General features: G+C 39.2%; 3 pseudogenes; all 3 read right to left on the reverse strand.

The window, feature by feature from the left end:
- Positions 1-4031: 4031 nt before the first annotated feature.
- LOC118851301 lies at positions 4032-7918 on the reverse strand (annotated as a pseudogene).
- Positions 7919-15054: 7136 nt separating this feature from the next.
- Positions 15055-15981, reverse strand: LOC118850243 (annotated as a pseudogene).
- Positions 15982-16075: 94 nt separating this feature from the next.
- Positions 16076-19453, reverse strand: LOC118851302 (annotated as a pseudogene).
- Positions 19454-20342: the final 889 nt, after the last annotated feature.

A 20342-nucleotide genomic window follows, 5' to 3' on the forward strand; every position in this document is an offset into this window, starting at 1 on the left:
AGCAGAACAGTGGGAATTCCTGAGCCCCAGGGGAGCGGAGTGAACAAACTTCAAAACCAGGACCCCAGATGTGCCTTCACACAGCTAGGGGAAGTGGCAGACACTAGCAAAGAGAACTGCTAAGACCACCCATGCTGTAGCACAGCCCTAAGGGAAGAGGAAACTTCCAGCAGCCAGACCACCCCCCCCAAACACACCTCACACAGTAGCTTCAGTGCAGCCCAGAGCAACTCAGAAAGGCATCACCTGGCATCGACCTTGGCACCTCAGCCAGCACCAGCTCAGAGAAGCTGCATTATATAGCCTCTAGCTGACAAAACTGGAGGCCACAGCACACGAAACCATTAACCAGGCCCACAGTTCCCAGGACAAGAAGTTTCTGACAGAGCCCCCAGGACCCCACAAGTAGAGGTCCACTTTAAAAGTCAGGAAGAACAATCACCATGAAGAAGCAATCCAGAAAACCAAGTTCTATTGATTTTTATTAGGGAGGCAGGGAAGATCAAAATACCACTTCAGAAGAGCACAGCATTGACACTATAGCCACACCCAAAACCCAAAAGGGAATGTGAATTGGTCTCAAGCCAAAAAGCATTCCCGGAAGAGCTCAAGGAGGATGTTAAAAACCAAATTACAGAGGGAAAAGAAAGATAATGGAAAAAAAATCACTGATGAGAACAAATCTTTAAAAAGTAAAATTGGTGAGATGGTTAAGGAGGTTCAGAATACAATTTGAGACAATGACTCCTTGAAAAGTAAAATTATCCAAATTGAAAAGGAGGTACAGAAGCTAATGAAGAAAACAATTCATTAAAAATGAGAATTGGGCAAGTAGAAGCTAATGACTCTATGAGGCATCAAGAATCAGTCAAACAAAATCTAAACAATAAAAAGAAATAGAAGAAAACATGAAATATCTTTTTTGTTTGTTTTAATTTAATATATTTAGTTTTCAGAATTGATTTTCACAAGAGTTTGAATTACAAATTTTCTCCCCATTTCTGCCCTCCACCCACTCCAAGATGGTGTATATTCTGGTCGCCCCATTCCCCAGTCAGGCCTCCCTTCTGTCACCCTACTCTTCTCCCATCCCCTTTTCCCTTCCTTTCTTGTAGGGCAAGATAAACTTCTATGCCCCATTGTCTGTGTATCTTATTTCCTAGTTGCATGCAAAAGCATTTTGTTTTATTTTTGAACATCTGTTTTTTAAAAACTTGAGTTCCAAATTCTCTCCCCTCTTCCCTCCCCACCCACCCTCCCTAAGAAGGCAAGCAATTCGACATAGGCCACATGCATATCATTATGTAAAACCCTTCCACAATACTCATGTTGTGAAAGACTAACTATATTTTACTCCTTCCTAACCTATCCCCCTTTATTGAATTTACTCCCTTGACCCTGTCCCTTTTTGAAAATGTTTGTTTTTAATTACCTCCTCCCCTATCTGCCTTCCCTCCTATCATCCCCCCCTTTTTATCTTGTTCCTCCTTCTTTCCTGTGGGGTAAGATGCCCTATTGAGCATGTATGATATTCCCACCTCAGGTCAAATCTGATGAGAGCAAGATTCAATCATTCCCTCTCACCTGCTCCCTCTTCCCTTCCTACAGAACTGCTTTTTCTTGCTACTTTTATGCGAGATAATATACCCCATTCTATCTCTCCCTTTCTCCCTCTCTCAATATATTCCTCTCTCTTCCTTTAATTTGATTTTATTGTTTTAGATATCATCCCTTCATATTCAACTAACCCTGTGCCCTCTCTCTCTCTCTCTCTCTCTCTCTCTGTATATATATATATATATATATATATATATATATATATATATATATATATATATATATATATATATATATATATATATAATATACACACACACACACATAAATACACACACACACACACACACACACACACATATATATATATATATATATATATATATATATATATGCATATTCCCTTCAGCTACCCCAATACTGAGGTCTCATGAATCATATGCATCATTTTTCCATGTAGGAATGTAAACAACACAGTTCAACTTTAGTTAGTCCCTTCTGATTTCTCTTTCTTGTTTACCTTTTCATGCTTCTCTTGATTCTTGTGTTTGAAAGTCAAATTTTCTATTCAGCTCTGATCTTTTCACTGAAAAAGCTTGAAAGTCCTCTATTTTATTGAAAATCCATATTTTGCCTTGAAGCATTATACTCAGTTTTGCTGGGTAGGTGATTCTTGGTTTTAATTCTAGCTCCATTGACCTCCACAATATCATATTCCAAGTCCTTTGATCCCTTAATGTAGAAGGTGCTACATCTTGTGTTATTCTGATTGTGTTTCCACAGTACTCAAATTGTTTCTTTCTGTCTGCTTGCAGTATTTTCTCCTTGATCTCGGAGCTCTGGAATTTGGAGACAATATTCCTAGGAGTTTTCTTTTTGGGATCTTTGTCAGGAGGCTATTGGTGGATTCTTTAAATTTCTATTTTACCCTCTGGCTCTAGAATATCTGAGGAATTTTCCTTGATAATTTCTTGAAAGATGATATCTAGGCTCTTTTTTTGATCATGGCTTTCAGGTAGTCCAGTAATTTTTAAATTCTCCCTCCTGGATCTTTTTTCCAGGTCAGTGGTTTTTCCCATGAGATATTTCACTTTGCTTTTCCACTTTTTCATTCCTATGGTTCTGTTTTACAATATCTTGATTTCTCATAAAGTCACTAGCTTCCACTTGCTCCAATCTCATTTTTAAGGTAGTATTTTCTTCAGTGGTCTCTTGGACCTCCTTTTCCATTTGGCTAATTCAGCCTTTCAAGGCATTCTTCTTCTCATTGGCTTTTCAGAGCTCTTTTGCCATTTGAGTTATTCTATTTTTTGAGGTGTTATTTTCTTCAGTATTTTTTTCAGTATTTTTTGTGTCTCCTTTAGCAAGTCCTTTACTTGTTTTTCATGGTTTTCTTGCATCATTCACATTTCTCTTCCCAATTTTTCCTCTGCTTCTCTGACTCGCTTTTCCAAATCCTTTTTGACCTCTTCCATGGCCTGAGACCAGTTCATGTTTTTCTTGGAGGCTTTTATGTAGGCTCTTTGACTTTGTTACTTCTTCTTGTTGTATGTTTTGGTCTTCTTTGTCACCAAAGAAAGATTCCAAAGTCTGAGACTGAATCTGAATTCATTTTTGTTGCCTGGCCATGTTCCCAGCCAACTTACTTGACCCTTGATTTTTCGTCGGGATATGACTGCTTGTATAGTAAAGAGTACATTGTTCCAAACTTGAGGTGATGCACTGTTGTTTTCTGAGCTATTTCTATAAAGCCAGCTCTGCCACACCAGCACTCCTCCTTCCCCAAGAACCGCCAACCCAGACCTGAGGCAAATCTTAAGCAGGCTCTGAGTCCTGTTCTGATCTGCCACTTAATTCCTCTCACTAGGTGGGCCTGGGGCCAGAAGCAACTGTAGCTGTAGTTTTGTAGCTGCACCTCCTCCACCAACCCCGAGGTGGTGGCCCAACTGCGAACTTCTTCTTTTCCTCTGTCCCCTGCAGCTTTTCCCACTAACCTTCTCTGTTGTCTTTGGTTTTTGTGGGTTGAGAGGTCTGGTAACTGCCACAGCTCACTGATTCAGTGCTCTAGGGCCCATTCTGCCCAGCTCCTCGTCTTGTTGGTCTTGCTGCCGCCCATGCTGGGCTCCCAGCTATGTTTGCAATAGATCTCACCCAGTGACCATCCAGGGTGAGCTGGCTTGGAGGCTTTCTTCCCTCTGCTACTTCGTGGGTGCTGCAGTTCTAGAATTTCTTCAGAGCCGTTTTTTTATAGGGTTTTGGAGGGACCTGGCAGGGAGCTCACACAAGTCCCTGCTTTTGAGTCGCCATCTTGGCTCTGCCCTTGAGCTGAGAAACATGAAATATCTGATTGGAAAAACATGGAAAATAGATCCAGAAAAGATCTTTTTTTTTCATATTCCATTTGGTTTATTTTTTAGTGTCCACAACTCATTAATGAGAGAGTGGGAGGTTCAGGAGACTCCAGTTCTGACTCCTCATGCCTGAAACTCAAACTTGAAGTATTGTGGATCAAAATAGTGAATCTGGACATAGCCATCCTCCCTGGCACTGTTGTAGCTCTTGCCATCAGGATGGAAAGCAACACTGTTGTTGGGGCCAAAGTGGCCCTTGACTTTTCCAAACTCCTCTTCAAAGGTAAGATGGAGGAACCTGGCCCCAAACTTGCCAATTCTGGTGGAGGTTGTGCTTACATCCATGGCCTCCTGCCCACCACCCAGGACTACGTGGTTGTAGATGGGAGAGAGAGCAGCTGAGTTGACAGGTTGCTGCGTTCTGGATGTTTTTTGGTGCTCAAGGGTCGTGGAATCAAAGAGCTTGGCTGTATTGTCCTTATATGCAGTGACAAACATTGTCATGTCTCAGGATGTCTGAATGTCATTGATCTGCCTGGAGTGCTCCTTGGCATTCACCATCACTTCTCCATACTTGGCACTCTACTGGTTGAGCTCCCCATTTTCATGGCCAGCAATGATGCACTCCCCCAAAGGTTCCCACGCAGCACTTGTGATCTTAGCATTAGGATTACAGGGGGTCTTCATGTACGGTGCATTGCTATCGATCTGGCTGGGGTCCCACAGATCAAAGAAACTGACAAAGCACTGGTAACCAATCTGCTTGTCTGTGGAGAACATGATGATGTTGCCTCCAAAATCAAATCCACATGTGCGGACAGCTGAGTTTGTCTTCAGCAGAGCCAGCTGCTTCCCTGTCTCACAATCCCAGAAGCAGCAGCTGTTGTCAGCAGAGCAGGTAAGGACATGTTTGGTGTCCCAGTCAGCATCCACACACCACACAGCTCCAGTGTACCCACTGTAGGTGCCCAGTCTCTCTGCATTTACCAAATACCATACATTGACAATAGGGTCCTTGGCCACAGTGAAGAGCAAGTCTCTCTCGAGGTTGTATTTGGTGATGGATCGCTCATAGCCTGGAGCAGGATCAGCTTCATTGTGGTGGCTGCAGCGACTCCCTGAACAAATCTTTAAAAAGTAAAATTGATGAGATGGTTAAGGAGGTTCAGAATACAATTTGAGACAATGACTCCTTGAAAAGTAAAATTATCCAAATGGAAAAGGAGGTACAGAAGCTAATGAAGAAAACAATTCATTAAAAATGAGAAATGGGCAAGTAGAAGCTAATGACTCTATGAGGCATCAAGAATCAGTCAAACAAAATGTAAAGAATAAAAAAAAATAGAAGAAAACATGAAATATCTGACTGGAAAAAACCTGGAAAATAGATCCAGGAGAGATAATCTAAGAATTATTCATCTACCAGAAAGCCATGATGAGAAAAAAGAGTGTGGAAAGTTTCTTCCAAGAAATAAGCAAGGAAAATGGCTCTGAGGTCCAAGAACCAGAAGGTAAAATAGTCATGGAAAGAATCCACCAATCACCTTCTGAAAGAGATCCCAAACTGAAAACTACAAGTGATATTGTAGCCAATTTCCAAAATTATCAGGTCAAGGACAAAATACTGCAAGCAGCCAGAAAGAAACAATTCAAATGTCAGTGAACTAGAGTCAGGATCACGAAGGACCTTCCAGCTTCTACATTAAAAGAGAAGAGGAATTGGAATATGATATTTGGATAGACAAAGGAGCTTGTACTACAACCAAAGAACAACTACCTAGCAAAATTGAGCATAATATTTCAGGCAAGTGTTTCAACAATCCGGCTAGCAGCTTCTGTGGGGGTGTAAGATCCACCCACAGCCAGCACCCGGAAAGCTGCTAATAGCACAGATTCTTTGGATCTGCTTAACTAAGGAAAGCAAGGTGAAGGGGTTGACAATTTTACTTTAATCCAACATACAGACAGCATTCACTTAGTTCAGGGGAAAAAACCAGCAGCCTGAACTTCAGAACAAAATACAAACTAATAACAAACATCAACAGGCAGACCCAATACAATTCATAGTTACCAACATCTAGGTTCAGCCTGGGAGCTCAGAACAAGGGCTGGCCCAGAGTCACACGTGCCACCACTGCTGTGAGTTAGAGAGATCCAAAGAACAGACAGCCAACCCCTGGTTTTTATATCTTTTTCAGCGTCAGGGGTGAGTCACACATGCAACTCACCCATGTGACCTAGAATTGCCACAAAGAGGCAGACTTAAACCCATGTGGTCTAAAAGCCTCTGCTCTCCCAGACATGTAAACCAGGCCCTCCCTGGAGTTATCCCCACCTTGGGTCCCACTTTAGCTGCCAATCCACACCCACTTAAGGTTTTACACCTAATAGGGGTTTGGGCCTGGGGCTTAGCACCTAGCTAAATGAATTACTCAAAAGGGAACAAAAGCCAAACTGTTCAAGGGCACTTGTTGAACTAAGTGCTAAGGAGCCCATTTTTGCTTACCAACACAGCAAGGAGATGGATATTCAATGAAAGAAGGGAATTCAAGACCTTCCTGATGAAAAGAACAGAGCTCAATGAAAAATTTGATCTGCAAATACAAAACTCAAGAGTGAAATAAAAAGGTAAACAGGGTGTATGTGTGGGGAACCTTGTTATTCAATAGGGGCAAATTGTGACATCTAAATATAGGATTATATTGTTTAATATATTTTATATATGTATGTCAGTCTTGAGAGTGGAACGGTTATGGCAACAATTAAAAGGGATATACATAAACTGAGGCTGTCAGTATAAAGTAACTGATGTGATGTTTAGAAACATAATGAAGGGGTACAAAGGGATTGTTCTGGGAGAAGAGTTAAGGAGAAGGTAGAAAAGGGTAAATTACATGAAATGCAGAGGCACAAAACATATTATAGAAGAGAGAAAGAAAAGGAGGGAGAAGAGCAGTGTTAGACATTTACTTTCATTGGATTTGGTTCAAGGTGGGAATAACATACTCTGATAAGTACAGAAATTAAACTCGTCCTACAGATAGTATGAGGGGACAAGGGAAATAAAAGGGGGGTCTAGAAGGGAGGGAAGAAATAGTAAGGGGAAAAGGGTAAGATAAAGGAGGGGTGTCAATAGGGAGGTTAAATTGAGGAGGGAAGTGGTGAAAAGCAAAACTCTTTTAAGGAGTGGAAGGGAGAAATAAAAGCATAAATGAAGGGGGGAATAGGATGGAGAAAAAGACACAGATAGTAATCATAACTGTGAATGTGAATAGGATGAAATCGCCCATAAAACAGAGGCAGATAGCAGAAAGCATTAAAAAGTATAATCCTACAATATATTGTTTGCAAGAAATACATTTGAAACAGGGAGATACACACAGGATAAAAGTAAAAGGCTGGAGTAACATATATTATGCCTCAACTGAAGTAAAAAAAAATCAGGAGTAGAAATCCTAATCTCAGAAAAAGCATAAGAAAAGATAGATCTAATTAAATGCCATAAGGAAGGGCACTATATCCTGCTAAAAGGCACCATACACATTGAAGCAATATCATTACTTAACATGTATGCACCAAGTGGTATAGCATACGCATTCTTAGAGAAGAAGTTAAGGGAATTACAGGAAGAAATAGACACCAAAACTATACAAGTGGAGGACCTCCACCTGCCTCTCTCTGAACCTGATAAATCTAAACTCAAGATAAACAAGAAAGAAGTTAAGGAGGTCAATGGAATTTTAGAATGGTAGATATGAGAGACCTCTGGGGAAAAATAAAACTGAATGGGGATAGAAAGGAATATATTTTTTTCTCAACAGTACATGGCACATACTCAAAAACTGACCATATACTAGGGCATTAAAACCTCACAATCCAGTCTGTTGGAACTCAGAGCCTGTGGCCATGGGAGCAGCTAGCCCGGAGGCCTCCAACTCACGGTCTAAAGGTTTGAAACTCACCTTCTTGAACTTCTGTGAGCCATGATGGCCAGCTAAACTAGCCGTCATCTGTCCCTTGAATAAACCCAGAGAATAATACCTCAGGAGAAACAGAGGAGCCAGAAAGGAGGCTTCAGTAGAGAGAGAAATGGGGGAGAGGGCCCTTGTTGTGGTGGCCAAAGGACACAACTGCAGGAAGAGAGGTGTCCCAGCAGCCTTCACCTCAGTAGAACAATGAGAATAACTGAGCCCCAGGGGGCTGGAGCTAACAAACGTCAATGTCAGGAATCCAGACTTGGCTTAGTACAGCCGGGGAAGTAGCAGATACCAGCATATACAAGAGCTGAGACCACCTAGGCTGTAGAACACTTCTGGGGAAGAGCAACCTCCCAGGAGCCAGATCACCACTCCCCCACACCTCACGTAACCAGAGGCCATAGCACATAAAGCTAGATCCCAATGCAATACACTTGGGACAGAGCCCCCTGAGCCCCAGAAGCAGAGTTCCATTTTATAAACCAGAAGAAAGAAAACACCATGGAAAAGAACAGTAAGAAGCTTTCAAACACCATTGATTCACATTATGGAGACAGGGAAGATCAAAATACCAGTTCAGAAGAGGACAGCATGGACACTATAACCACATATGAAACCTCAAAAGGGAAAGTGAACTGGTCTCCAGACCAAAAAACATTCCTGGAAGAACTCAAGGAGGACTTTAAAAAGCAAATTAAGGAGATAAAAGAAAAAATGAAAAACATTGAAAAAAATCAATGAGAAAAACAAATCTTTAAAAGTAAAATTGGGAAATGGTTAAGGAAAATCAGACTATAAATGGAGAAAATGTCTCCTTGAAAAGTAAAATCAACCAAATGGAAAAGGAGATAGAGAGGATAAAGGAAGAAAATGAAACATTAAAAATTAGAATTGGGAAAGTAGAAGCTAATGACTCCATGAGATATCAAGAATCAGTCAAACAAAATCTAAAGAATGAAAAAAATAGAAGAAAATGTGAAGTATCTAATTGGAGAAACAACCGACCTGAAAAATAGATCCAGAAGAGAGAATCTGAGAATTATTGGTCTGCCTGAAAGCTATGATGAAAAAAAGAGTCTGGACAATATTGTCCATGAAAACCTTAAGGAAAAATGCCCGGAGGTCCTAGAACCAGAGGGTAAAATTGTCATTGAAAGTATCCATCTATCACCCCCTGAAAAAGATCCCAAATTGAAAACTCCAAGAAATATTATAACCAAATTCCAGAACTACCAGGTTGAGGAGAAAATACTGCAAACAGCTAGAAAGAAAAAAAATCAAATATCACAGAACTACAGTGAGGTTCATGCAGGATCTTTCAGCTTCTGTATTAGATGACAGAAGAAATTGGAATATGATATGCCCAAAGGAAAAAGAGCTTGGACTACAACCTAGGATCAACCGTCCAGAAAAATTGAGCATAATTTTCCAGGCAAGGAGATGGACATTGAATAAAATAAGGGAATTCGAGACCTTCCTGTTGAAAAGGCCAGATCTCAATGGAAAATTTGATCTCCAATACAAAACTCAAGAGAGACATAAAAAGGTAAATGGGGAAAAATCCCTAGTTAATAAATAAAGCTAATTAGTTACATCTTTATATAAGATTATTTTGTTTTATATATGTTTTATGTGTGTGTGTATGTATATATATATATGTCAATCTTGAAAATGGTATTCTTTTTATGACAATTGAAAGGGATATTCATAGACCGTGGATATCAGTATAAAATAACTGATATAATGATAAAAATATAATTAAGACATATAAGGGAATGGTTCAGGGACAAAAGGCAAAGAGGTAGTAGAAAAGAGTAAATTACATCACATGAAGAGGCACAAAAACATATTGTAGTAGAAGGAAAGAAGGGAGGGAGAAGAGCAGTATTTGAGCTTTACTCTTACCAGATTTGGTAAAAGAAGGGAGTAACATATCCTGATAAGTATAGAAATCTAACTTGTCCTACAGGCAGTAGGAGGTGAAAGGGGAAAAAATGGAAGGGGGTGGTCAGTAGGAAAGGAAGAAGTAGCAAGGGGAAAATGGTAAGATAAGGGAGGGGAATCAAGAGGGAGGGCAAACTGAGGAAGGTGGTGGTCAAAAGCAAAACTCTTGAGGAGTGGAAGGGGAAAGGGAGAAATTAAAGCATAAACAGAGTGGAAATAGGATGGAGAAAAAGATACATATAGTAATCATAACTGTGAATGTGAATGAGATGAACTCTTCCATAAAACAGAAATAGACAGCAGAATGGATTAAGAACCATAATCATATACTATACTGTTTACAAGAAACATATTTGAAACTGGGGGATACACACAAGGTAAAGATAAAAGGCTGGAGTAGAATATATTGTGCTTCAGTTAAAGCAAAAAAAAAAGCAGTGGTAGCAATCTTAATCTCAGACAAAGCAAAAGCAAAGATAGATCTAATTAAAAGAGATAAGGAAGGAAACTAAATTATACTAAAAGTAACCATAAACAATGAAGCGATATCATTACTTAACAGATATGTACCATGTGGTATAGCATGCAAATTCTTAGAGGAGAGGTTAAGGTTTTACAGGAAGAAAGAGACAGCAAAACTTTAATAATGGGAGACCTCAATCTCCCCTTCTCTGAACATGATAAATCTAACCTCAAAATAAACAAGAAAGAAGTTAAGGAGGTGAATAGAATTTTAGAAATGGCAAATATGAAAGAACTCTGGAGAAAACTGAATGGGAATAAAAAGGAACACATTTTATTCTCAGCTTTACATGGCACATACTCAACAATTGACCATGTACTAAGGCATAACAACCTCACAATGCAGTGCAGAAAGGCAGAAGTAGTGAAAGCATAATTTTCAGATCATGATGCAAAAAAAAAAGTAAAAATCACCATGGAAAATAAGCTAAAAATTAATTGGAAACTAAATAATCTAATTCTAAAGAACAAGTGGGCCAAAGAACAAATAATAGAAACAATTAATAACTTCATTCAAGAGAATGACAATAATGAGACAACATACCAAAACTTATGGGATGCAGCAAAAGCAGTTGGAAGGGGAAGTTTTATATCACTAAAAGCTTACATGAATGAAATAGATAAAAAGGAGATCAATGAATAGGGCACACAACTGAAAAAGTAGAAAAAGAATAAATTGAGAATCCCTAATTAAATACCAAATTATAAATACTGAAAATCAAATGAGAAATACATAAAATTGAAATTGATAACTATGATTAATAAATAAAGCAAAGAACTGGTTCTATGAAAAAACAATAAAATTGATAAACCATTGATCAATTTGTTCAAGAAAAAGAAAGAAGAAAATCAAATTACCAGTATCAAAAATGAAAAGGGTGAATTCACCTCCAATGAAGAGAAAATTAAAACAATAACTAAGAATTATTTTGCACAATTGTGTGCCCATAAATTTGACAACCTTAGGGATATGGATGAATATCTACAAAAATAGAAATTGCCATGGTTAACAGAAGAGATAGTAATATACCTAAATAACTCCATCTCACAAAAAAGAAATTTAGCAAGCCATCAATGAACTCCTTAGTAAAAAAATCTCCAGGGCCAGATCGTTTTTCATGTGAATTTTAACAAACATTTAAAGAACAATTAATTCCTATACTTTACAGACTATTTGAAGAAAATAGGTGAAAAAGTCCTACCAAAATATTTTTGTGACACAAATATCATAGTAATGCCCAAAACAGGAAGAGTCAAAACAGAGAAAGGAAATTAAAGACCAATTTCCCTAATAAATATTGATGCAAAAATTAAAAAAAATATTAACATAAATATTGCAGCAACTTATCAGGCGAATAATACACTACGACCAGGTAGGATTTATTCCAGGAATGCAAGGCTGGCTTAGTATTAAGAAAACTATCAGCATAATTGATTATATCAACAACAAAACTAGCAGAAACCATATGATCATCTTAATAGCTGCAGAAAAAGCCTTTGACAAAATACAACCCCCATAGAAAGCATAGGAATAAATGGAGACTTCCTTAAAATTATAAATAGCATCTACCTAAAACCCTCAACAGTCATGGTTTGTAATGGGGATAAGCTAGATGCATTCCCAATGAGATCAGGGATGAAAGAAGGATGTCCATTATCACCCCTATTATTCAATTAGGTACTAGAAATGTTAGCTGTAGCAGTAAGACAAGAAAAAGAAATTGAAGGGATTAAAATAGGCAAAGAAGAAACTAAATTATCACTTTTTGCAGATGATATGATGATTTACTTAGAGAATCCTAGAGAATCAAGTAGAAAAATACATTATATAATAAGTAACTTTAGCAAAGTTACAGGATATAAAATAAACCCACATAAATCCTCGGCATTCCTATACATTAGTAACAAAGCCCAACAGCAAGAGATAGAAAGAGAAATTCCATTTACAGCTATTGTAGACACTATAAAATATCTTGGAGTCTATCTGCCAAGACAAACCCAAGTACTATATGAACACAACTACAAAACACTGCTCACACAAATAAAGTCAGATCTAAATAAATGGAAAAAAATATCAGTTGCTCATGGCTAGGTGGAGGTAATATAATAAAAATGACAATTTTACCTAAATTAATCCATCTATTCAGTGCCATACCAATCGAACTACCAAAAAATAATTTTACAGAACTGGATAAAATAATAAGAAAATTCATCTGGAAGAGCAAGAGGTCTCGGATATCTAGGGCATTAATGAAAAGAAGTGCTAGGGAAGGTGGCATACCCACTCCAGATATTAAATTGTGCTATAAAGCAGCAGTCATCAAAACTGTCTTGTACTGGCTAAGAAACAGTCGTGGATCAGTGAAATAGGTTAGGTACCCAAGATGGAGAAGTCAAGACTATAGCAATCTACTCTTCGATAAACCCAAAAAACCATCTTCTGGGCTAATAATTCACTATTTCACAAACACTGAATGGGAAATTTGTGAAATGGTAGGGCAGAAACTGGGCCTAGACCAATATCTTACACCATATATCAAAATAAATCAAAATGGATTCATGATTTAGGAATACAGGCTGATACAATAAGCTATTTGGGAGAGCAAGGAATAGTTTACCTATCAGATTTATGGGAAAGGAAATTTCATAACACAACAAGTGACAGAGAGAATTACAGAATGCAAAATGCTTAATTTTGGATATGTTAAATTTAAAAGTTTCTTTTTTGTATAAAAAAGTCAATGCAACCAACATTAGGAGGGAAGCAGAAAATTGGGAGAAAATCTTTACAAGTGTCTCTGATAAAGGCCTCATCTCTAAAATATACAGGGAACTGAGCACAATTTATAGGAATAAAAGTCATTCTCCAATTGAAAAATGGTCAAAGTATCCCCAGGCAGTTTTCAGAGGAAGAAATTAAAGATATCCATAGGCATATGAAAAAATGCTCGAAATCACTACTGATTAGAGACATGCAAATCAAATCAACTCTAAGATACCACATCTCTCCTGTCAGATTGGCTGACATGACAAAACAGGAAAATGATAAATGCTGGAGAGGATGTGGGAAAATTGGAACATCATTACATCACTGGTGGAGTTGTGAACTCATCTAGACATTCTGGAGAGCAATTTGGAACTATGCCCAAAGGGCTATAAAAATGTGCATACCCTTTGACCCAGCAATACCACTTCAAGGGTTGAATCCCAAAGAGATCACACAAGTGGGGAAAGGAACCATATGTACAAACATACTTATAGCAGCTCTTTTTGTAGTAGCAAAGAATTGGAAATCAAAGGTATGCCCATTAGTTGGGGAATGGCTAAACATATTTTGGTATATGAGTATAATGGAATACTATTATGCTATAAGAAATGGGGACGATATGGACTTCATAATAACCTGGAAAGACCTACATGATATGATGCTGAGTGAGCGGAGCAGAACCAGGAGAACATTGTACACAACCACAGACATGTGGAATCTGTGATGACTAATCTTGGTAAACCTCACTCTTCTCAGCAATACAAGGTTCAAAGACAGCTCCAAAGGACTCTTGAGGCAGAGAGCTATCTACATCCCGAGAAAGAACTAAGGAGACTGAATGCAGATTGAGGCAAACTGTTTGTTCTCCTTTTTCTTTTATTTTTTTTCCTCTTTTTGTTTTTGGGGTTTTGGGGGGTTTGTTTCTTCTTTTTCATGAGTCATTCCATTGGTCATAATTCTTCTTTACAACTTGACTATTGTGTAAATAAATACAATGTGAAGTTATACGTAGAAGATATATTATATTCCATGCCATCTTGGGGTGGCGGGGAACATAATGCATGCTAATGGTTTTAGACAGATAATGTTTATCATTTTAAGAAACACTCCCTGTAATCCTATGCTCCCTATTTTTAATAGGATAAGGTACTGTATTTTGTCAAAACCTTTTTCCACATCTATTGAGATAATCATATTATTTTTGTTGGTTTTCTTATTGGCTATGGGAGCCAACTATATCCTGTTTAGGCCTCTTAGACCTCTGCAAGGCAGGGTCAATTGAGAATGGCCCTATGCATGGCAAGGCCAGTTTTAGGATAAGAAGATTTGGCAAAGAAAACCCCCCCTTTGTAGCTGATTATCTACATGGGAGATGACAGAAATGTTTCAGCCTGGTTATCTATATGCGAGACAAAATAAATGTTTCAATTTAATTAGCCTTGAGTAAAAATAGTGTCTTGCTCCCAGGAACAAGGAGATAAGAAAACTTAACCAATACTTTATTGTACTCTTCTTTGAAGTCTGGATGACTCAGGAATTAACCTGTAAAATATACTGTCAGTAACTCCATTAAAATCAGTCTATAGCTTGACTATATGACTTGCCTAGCCCCATGTCTTTGTCTTTTAGTGTCAATTACTTCATCATATATTCATGCCACTGTGGGCACAATTGACATAGTAAATTATGTTGATAGTTTTCCTAACATTGAAGCAGCCTTGCATTCCTGTTATAAATCATACATGGTCACAGTATACAATCCTTGTGATATATTGCTGTAAACACCTTGCTAATATTTTGTTCAAATTTTTTGAAGTGATATTCATTAGGGAAATTGATCCACAATTTTCTTTTTTATGTTTTAGCTCTTCATAGTTAAGATATCAGCAACATATTTGCCTTGTGAAAGGAGTTTGGTAGGACTCTCACCTGCCTCTTATACCTTTGAAATCAATACAATTCTTTTGAATATGTCTCTAAAAGCTTGTATCACTTGTTTATTCCTCAGTCTGTAAATAAAGGGGTTCATTACTGGTGCCACTAAGGTTACAAGTAGTGTTACAACCCTATCCAAAGCCACCCCTTCTTTTTCAAAAGATCTGATATAGATGAAGATACAGGTTTCAAAATCATGTTGATGAAAATCCTGTGGGAGGAACAAGTGGAAAAGACTTTTATCTTTTTTTGGCCAGAAGGAAATCTCAGACAATACAGGCATAAGATAGAACCACTAACAGCAAGGTGATGATGAGTGTCCACACAGGAGAGGGTAAAATTATTCTTTCTAGTACCTGTGTAGCAGAACACATGATCTCTAGCAATGGTGACACATCACAGGCAAAATGGTAAATAATATTGGAGTCACAGAATTCTAGCTCAAGACCCATACCAACTATTGGAAGGATAGTCATCAATGCAGACAGCCAACAACTGAGGAGGAGCTGGTTACAGACTTTGTTGTTTATGATGCTCGTATACTGCAAGGGTTTGCAGATGGTTACATAACGATCATCAGACATGGCAGCCAAAAGAAGAAATTCTGAAGCCCCAAGGAGGATATCAAAAAATAATTGAGTGAAACATGCGTTATAGGACACAGTATAGTCCCCAGCTGACATGTTGTACAGGACTCTAGGAATACAGACAGTTGTGAGTGACAATTCTAAGACGAAATAGTTCCTAACAAAGAAATACATGGGCGATTTAAGATGAGGATCCACCAAGTGAGAGTGATGATAGTCAAATACCCAGTTACACTCAGCATGTAGGATAGAAACAGAAAGATAAAAAGCAGAACCTTCAGATGTGGGTCATCTGTTAGTCCCCTGAGAATGAATAGTGTTTTTCCTGTATGGTTTCTCATTTGAAACTTTTTTATTTTACCTCTGAAAAATTTATTGAGAATCCAGCAGCCCCAAGTTGGTCTGGAAACATTAGGCAGCTTCTTCCTTCACGACTCAGTCTTTTTCGAGTGGTCCCATGAATGCTTTCTTCTCTTCCACAGTATGGAACCGACCATGGCCAAATTTGGAGGTGGTGTCAATAAATTTCAGGTCAATCTTCTCCAGGGCATGATGTTTGGTCTGTACCAGCAGAGACTTTTGCAAGGTGAGGACATGCTTCTTGGTCCTGACGACACAGCCTTTCAGCATGATAAAGTCATTGGTCACCTCACCATAGTGGACAAAGCCTCCCAGAGGGTTGATGCTCTTGTCAGACAGATCATAATTGGTGGAGGCGTTGTTCTTGATCAGCTTACCATCCTTGATCTGATAGCCCTGGCCAATCTTGTAGATCTTTTTGTTGATCTCAGTGTGATGATGGTAGCCCTTCTGACCGGTTCGAGCCACAGAGAAGGTTACATGGGTCGGATGCCAAGCTCCAATACATGCCACCTTACACAGGCCTTGGTGGGTTTTCCGGGAAGTTTCTTTGTGTGCCAGCGGCTAGTGACACCTTTGTAACCCTTGCCCTTGGTCACTCCAATGACATCAATCATCTCGTCCTGCCCAAACACAGTGGACACCGGCACCTACTTCTCCAGCTTCTCACGGGCCCAGTCAAGTTTCTCAGCCACACTGCCACCATTCACCTGGATCTCCATCAGGTGAGACTTCTACTGCCTCAGAAGGAGCAGCCGCATCTGGGTGTGGGCAATTATGCGGATCACCTGGTAGTACTTCTTCATGCTGTTGAATTCTTTCTCCAACTGCTTTTTGCCATCATCATCCTGCCACTTTTTGCAGGACTTGGTGAAGGCCTTCTTCTTGGACTTATGCCAGTTCTTATAGAACTGCCTCTTACACTCATCACTGATGTGCTCAGCAAAGATGGTTTTGAAGTTCCGCAGGCCTCATGGGGTTTGCACATAGCCCACAATGCCTACAATGACCATGGGGGGCATTTTCATGATGGTGATGGCCTCAACCACTTCCTTTTTGTTGACCTTTGAGCCAGGCCTGTCCACTTCTCGAACGATGTGGGTCATGCCTGCCTTATATCCCAGAAAAGCTGTCAGGTGGATAAGCTTGGTGGGGTCATCTTTGGGGAAGCTCTTCACCTCTTCCCAGTGCCTGCTGCTTCTCTTCCGAGGTAGGAAGCCCAGAGACCCATGCTTGGGAGCGGAGAACTTCCTGTGGGACACGATCCTGTAGCACTGGCCACTGCTGCCAAAGAGAGTAAAAGCTCATTTGAAACTTTTAATGGATCTGTAAGAGAGAGATAGAGAGAAAGAGAGAGAGAGAGAGAGACAGAGAGAGAGAGAGAGACAGAGAGAGAGACAGACAGAGACAGAGAGAGACAGAGAGATTGGAGATGAGAAAAGCCATCTTAAAATAAGTTAGCAATAAAATTTGGATATGAAAGCTCAGAAGTCACTCTCAGGCCCTTTTTTCCTTCACTAACTAAAAAAAATTCATGCTGACATTATGTTATTCTCAATGGCTTCAAGCTGTTTATCAACTCCTGAGTATAGCATTTTTGTAAAGACTTCTGTCCCAAATACATTTTTCTCTTTTTCCCCCACTTTCTTGTCTTCCTCCCATTCCTTCAAAATCAACTTTACTTTGTATTGTCAAAATGTTTTGTGCTGATTCCTTTTGTTTTCCCACCAAACTTATTTCCAGATACGCCTTCTTTACCGAATGCCTTTGTGACCTAGAACAAAAAGTTAAGCAAGACCAACACAGTGACCATCTATGACAGTGTATGCCAAATACACTTCTGTTCACATCCCACAATGTTTTCAGCCATTTCCCAACTGTTAAACACTCGCTTCATATCCATTTTTTGATACCACGGAAAATACCATGATATCTTGGAATATATGTGGTGACTCTTTCTGTCTTTGAAGTCCTTTGCATATATTCATAGTGGTGAGATCACTGGCTCACAGACTATGAATATTTTTTTCCCTTTTGTCAGAAAATTTCAAATATTCTATGGATCCTTTTGACCAATCTTTACTTCTAGTAATGAAACATTAATGTGCTTATTTTTCTAGATCCCTTCCAAATTGTGCAGTTTCATTTTTTTGGCATTTGCCACTATATGTTCTGTGTGAGACCAAACCTCAGAGTATTAATTTTTTTTTAAATTTCACTTTCTTTTATTTAATATTCTCTAGCTTTTTAGCAGTTATTGTTAATTTTCAATTTTTATCTTGTAAACTGATGGCTAAACAGGAGAAATTGTTCTTGATGTTATATATTTGCAATGTGTTCAGTCTTTGAACTTAACTAACTGATTCTGTGGGTAGTTCTGTGCATTCATGCACCTCATCTAAAAGCCCAATTTTTTCTCTTCACCTTCACACCCCTTCTGAGCTCTTTTCTTTATCATAAAACCAGGCTTTGATACAATCAAACCACATGACTTTTACATTGTTCTAGGTCCTTGTGATGTTCTACCTTCTCTTAATGTGACAGAGCTGAGAACAGAGCATCCCAGATATACTATCTGTCCAGGGTTTTTCAATTATAACAAAGGCAATGCTGAGATTGTTGGGGGTGGGCAGTTGAGGGAAGGAGCCATCAAGGCTGGAATTCAGAGCAACAATAAATGTTGAATTTGAAGTCTTAGTGGAAAGCATCAGTGCCCACCAGCCCCAACAACCATTCTCTCCACATCCCAATATCCTTTTAGGACATGTAGATAAAGAAGCTGTAGTCCATTAGGAATATCTTTCTGAAGCCACCCTCACCTGACTGAGTCTACCATGCACTATCCTGCATCCATGCTCATTGCTGCCATGTCTAATACCTAGGAGACCTGGCCTCCTAGTTCTGTTCTACTCTTTCTGACTACATGTTCTCTCAAAAAATACTTCATATAGCCTCACAGTCCCAGACTAACAAGGAAAGTTAGAGGAAATCAATCCTCTAGATCCATAATGGGAAGCAAAAGCATTATGGTATCTGAATCAAATTTCTTATTGGAAAGTGTGGTGGTGGAGCAAAGGACAGTCTTATCACAGATGCTAGTGTGAAAGGAGGGGAAAGTCTTCCTACGGAAGGTTAAATTATTAAATGCTTTGGGAATTTGGCCACTGCAGAGGAGGGGAGAGGAAAGAACCCTTAGGAGAGGTGGACAATGTTAATAGGACTCAGGAAGGGGAGGGAGGTGAAGTCGTGCAGCATGTTGCTGGAGGAAGCCTAGGTGATATGGAGAACAGTAATTGTGCAGGGAGAAAGCACAATCTCCTAGAGAGGAGGTACCGCAGTTAGGGAGGAAGCACACCTATTTCCCCCATACCCTTCCCAGATGAAGACATCCAAGGGCACATGCCCATTTGCCCTAACACCATTCACTTTAAGCAAGTCTCTGCTAGCAGTCATCTCTCCACTCCCAATCAGATTCACAAGACCTCGACAAACACTCAAGTGGTTTCCTCAACAGTATTGCTCCAATATTTTTAGGGAGCAAAGAAAATCACTCTCTTTTCACAACTGTACGGGTATTTCCTGCCCACCACCAGCTTCAGACTCTCAGCTCTAATGCTCTTTTTTGCCTCCTGTCTTCTTGTCATGTTATTTTTAATTGTGAACCAACTTTTCTTCATGATTCTCTCTTACCTTAGAAACAGTTCAGTAGATACAGAGCTGGGCCTGGAGTCAGAAAGAATTGAGTTCAAATCAAACCTCAGACTTTTCCTAGTTGTGTGACCCTGGATGAGTCAGTTAACCTCTGTTTTCCTTGACAAAAAGATCAACTAGAGAAGGAAATGAGAAAACATTACAGTTACTTTTACAAGAAAACCCCGTTGACAGTATGGTCCATTGGGTCCTGATTATTGGAGAGGCAATTTCTGTTTTGCTTAGGTTTTGTAGGAAAGATTACACACAGAGTGACTTATGGAGCCAGAATTGTGAGCCAGTGAGAACTTGTCACTGACTTTGTCTTCCTGACAAACTCCCTCCTCTGACTACTGGGGCTCACCATGCCACCTTAAATAATTCTTTCTCCTCTGGGGAGCATTGCCCTTCCTTCTTCCTCTAGCAGTTTCCCCTTCCTCTCAGTAACTATATTCTTAAGCTTGAAAAATTGTCCCTTCATGTGTGAAGTCTCTTTGGGTTGCTTTCTTTTTTAGTGAGGAAATTTTACTCAAAGGAAATAACTGTGATGAAGGAAGTTCAAGAAATGCACAGCATATGGTAAAAGAGAAAGTTCCCTGTACCATTGACATCACACAGGTGACTCACCTAGCTATGAAGCTCTAGGCCTGAC

This window comes from Trichosurus vulpecula, chromosome 5, assembly GCF_011100635.1.
Source record: "Trichosurus vulpecula isolate mTriVul1 chromosome 5, mTriVul1.pri, whole genome shotgun sequence".
Lineage (NCBI taxonomy): Eukaryota > Metazoa > Chordata > Mammalia > Diprotodontia > Phalangeridae > Trichosurus > Trichosurus vulpecula.